The sequence below is a fragment of the Asparagus officinalis genome, chromosome 6 (genome assembly GCF_001876935.1).
Source record: "Asparagus officinalis chromosome 6, Aspof.V1, whole genome shotgun sequence".
Lineage (NCBI taxonomy): Eukaryota > Viridiplantae > Streptophyta > Magnoliopsida > Asparagales > Asparagaceae > Asparagus > Asparagus officinalis.
In genome coordinates this window covers 71,904,745-71,908,481 of record NC_033799.1, presented here as the reverse complement: position 1 = coordinate 71,908,481, position 3,737 = coordinate 71,904,745, and the positions used below count along the sequence as shown (strand labels likewise).

The following is a 3,737-nucleotide window of genomic DNA, read 5'->3' as shown; positions in this document are numbered from 1 at the left end:
CTCAATCTCTCAACCTCACATACATAATCAACTCTCGTATTCTTTCCAAAACCCACTCCTTACAACTTTTTGGATGGACAAAAACTATGAAACTCTCTTCCAATATTATAATCTTTTAGACGGGTAAAGACCACGAAACCCTCGCCTCTTGCAAAATATTCTTGAATTAGGCTGCGCCCTCTACTAACCATAAATTAAAAAAAATATTGGCCCTCTCCTTTCTTCTTGGTTTTTCATCTAACAATAAAAGAACATATACTAACTTCCAAACTAGAATATGATTCAAACTCCTAATCATGATGAGACTCAATCTCCTAAACATGATAGATTTCTGATCCTATCTAATTCTCGTGAAGTTATACAAAGAATTAAAGACAATTCTAACACAAATTAATAAGAACAGACGAGGAAATAGTTTCAGTAAAGGTCTAAAGCAAAGTCATCGGTTACACCTCTAAAGCAACTCCCAGTTATTTTAATTTTCCCTCACAAAGTGGTAGATCCACAATCAACTATTCACGACAAGCTTTTTAAGTGAACTTTAACCACTGAATGTCGCAGTGGAAGGATAAGGTAAAGGATGTAAAAGCTGAACGTAAATGGAAGTCTTAATAGGTAAACATGAAAGTAATTAACACAATTGAATCTCTTCACAAGCCATATATATATATATTTAGCACAATCCCCTTTTAATAAGTTTTGAAAACGAATACATAGAAACTAACACCAATTACCTATTAAGTTCAGCAGCAAAGCATCATATCAACTTCAACACAACCACAAACCTGTTCCAAGCAAGCAAGCCAAAGTGCCAGATAAAAAGCCCTCAAACTCCAAGATTAAACCATTTTCAACAGAAAAAAGAACAAGAGGCACGAAAATCCTATTAAAACTCCGGTGACACCAACCCTCATCTTTTCCCTTCCGATCTCCCATAATTCATCCTTGAGCTCAGCGCAAGAATTATCGACGCCTGCGTTGTCTTTATGAGCCATTTTAATAGGTATTTCAAGAGTTATATGGCTATGATTTGTTTCACTTGATGCACCAAATCCTGAACCGGAACTGAGATTGAGCGTGGAATAGCAGCTTGTCACCTCATCCTGAACCCTGTTTAAAAGAAACAAAAAAAAAAAAAAAATTTAGAGCGATTTAGATATGTCTTTTTTTATCTTCTTCCAGAGAAAAATATGTTTTCCATCGGTCGATTGATTTAAATCTTAAACTGCTTCTGAAAAGTTAAAAAGGAAGAGTAAGCGAGAGCAGTTATATGAAGTGGAAAATTACCTTCATATAGCTAGGATGCGGATTCTATCATCGAATAAGTAAGCGAGAGCAGGTATTGATTTGTTTTGTTTATTCGGTTTTTGATTTGTCTTTTTAAAGTGTAAATTAAGAACGAGCTATAGCTATGATAAAAGCAATGGTCTCTCCGCTACATTTACCACAGGTATTGATTTGTTTTGTTTATTAGGATTTTGATTTGCCTTTTTAAGTGTAAATTAAGAACGAGCTATAGCTATGATAAAAGCAATGGTCTCCCCGCTACATTTACCACAGGTATTGATTTGTTTTGTTTATTAGGGTTTTGATTTGCCTTTTTAAGTGTAAATTAAGAACGAGCTATAGCTATGATAAAAAGCAACGGTCTCCCCGCTACATTTTGACGGTGGAGAAGGATCCAAACTATGGCACCAAGCAAAAAACAAAACTTACCCAAGGAACGCGACCACCCTCTCCATCAACTCCTTAGCTTTCTCGCACCCCGGCTTCTGAACATTGGAAGGACGTCGCCCGCTCCCCCTCCGACACCACCATCTCCACCTCCCCTCCCCACCCGCTCTGCCGCAGCGCCTCGCAGTAGCCCTGCCCCTCTCCGCCAACGGGTCCGCTCGCCAGCCATCGCAAGCCAGGGCCCTCCTGCATCCCAACCCGCGAAGCTTCGGCGCCCCCCCGCCATCGGGTTAATCCTAGGGGTCCTCGAAGTGGCCCCCCGCCGTGGTCATCCAGCAGCCAAAGCCTCCCTGATAAAACTCCTGACGTACGGTTCCTCGTCTCCGACCGATCGGCTCCGCCCCAGAAGTAGGGGTCGACCAACAGCGCCCCCTCAACTTCGCCGACCTCCCCCTCTCGTTTCCCGATCCGCATCAGTCACGTTCGTGCGCTATGTTCGCGCCCGCGCTGTCCCCGCCACGAAACCCTACCCACGGTCCCCGGTGCTCGCGCCAGCCACGGATCCTCGGCACGATAAAACCCATTCAGCGACGCCCAATGAGTCTGGTCGCTACCGCGCCTCGGGAGCTCGGTTCTCGGAGGATGTCGAGCGGTACGTCGGACCGACACCGCAACGACGCCGGCTTCGGAGACGAGGGAGTTGATGCGTTTAGGAATGGTGTTATAGCGGTAGAAAGCGGACAGGCGCAGAATCCGCCGCCGTTTGGTAGTAGACGAGGACCGGGAGCTTATTCGTCGTCTTCTTCTTCTTGTGGTTTGTGAGCGGCGGTGGCGGTGATCCTGGGGAGGTAGAGGCGGCGGAGACGCCGGTGGCCGCGTCGATTTGGGTGACGGCCTTGGAGAGGACTCGCCGGTGGCCCGCGTCTGACGCCGGCGTGGGATGTTTGTGCTGCCCATGTTAGCGCCTCACGCTGCCCGGCTCCGTTAGACCCGCGAAAACGAGGAAGTCGATGTAGATTTCGGTTCGGGTCCTATTTGGGGTGTTTCGCTGTATGGAGGAACGAGCCGGCGTGGGGCGAGCTCAATAAAATGAATCTTTGGATTGCAAAATATCTCGGATCGCGATCTTGATGTCGGTTGTCTGTTGGTGGGACGGTTGAATAATCTCCGTCGCATTGATGATGAAGAAATTCGCGAAAGAGACCCAACCCAATCATGTTGACCCCAACCCAATCCACACTTTTATTCCAAAAATCCACCCACTCCTGACTTTTATTACAGAAATCGACCGGTTTCTGACAGCCCAGCGTCGTGTCCAGAAAACAAACCGATTTTAAAAAAAAAAAAAAATCAAATTCCTAGTTAGTCGGGGTTGGCAACCCCGACTAATTAGGACCGCCATTTCCCACCATCAGAAGCTCTGCGTGACTAGCAAAGTTAAAAAAAGCCGGGGTTGAGAAACCCAACTATTTTGGTCGGGGGTTCCCAACCCCAACCATTTGGTAGACATGTCCTAGACGTTGCACGAAATGGTCGGGGTTTCCAACCCCGACCATTTGGCAGAGCCTCCCCCTCGCTCCAAAACGAGGAATCGGCTAAGGGACCAAATACTCGGGGTTCCCAACCCCGACTATTTGTGGTGGGTCCCGCACGCTTATATATACCAATCGATCCCCTCTTCCCTCACAATGTCGATTTTTTTCTCTCTCTAACTCCGATCTCTACCATTCATCCGCCTACTCGAGTTTCCCAACCCCGTTTTTATGGCCGAAATTCATCGAGGAAGTTTAAAAAAGATCTCTAGGGTAATTTCTCTTCCTTCTCTCCTCTTTTAACATTTAAAAATTTAGAGTTTTTCCCTTTTCTTCAACATTCAAATCTAGGATTTTTATCAAAATCCAATTTCTAGGGTTTGAAATTTAATATCAATCATTGTCTTTGTGGTGGTTCAAATTCTTTGTGTGTGAATTGCTTTAATTGAAATTGAAATTCTAGGGCATAGAATGCTCATTTCTAGGGTTTAGAGTTTTTATTTTGGGATTTAGGATTTTTGATCAAAATTG

At 44.9% G+C, this 3,737-nt stretch overlaps 1 pseudogene; it reads right to left on the bottom strand.

Annotated features, from left to right (window-relative positions):
* Positions 648–1,941, bottom strand: LOC109844827 (annotated as a pseudogene).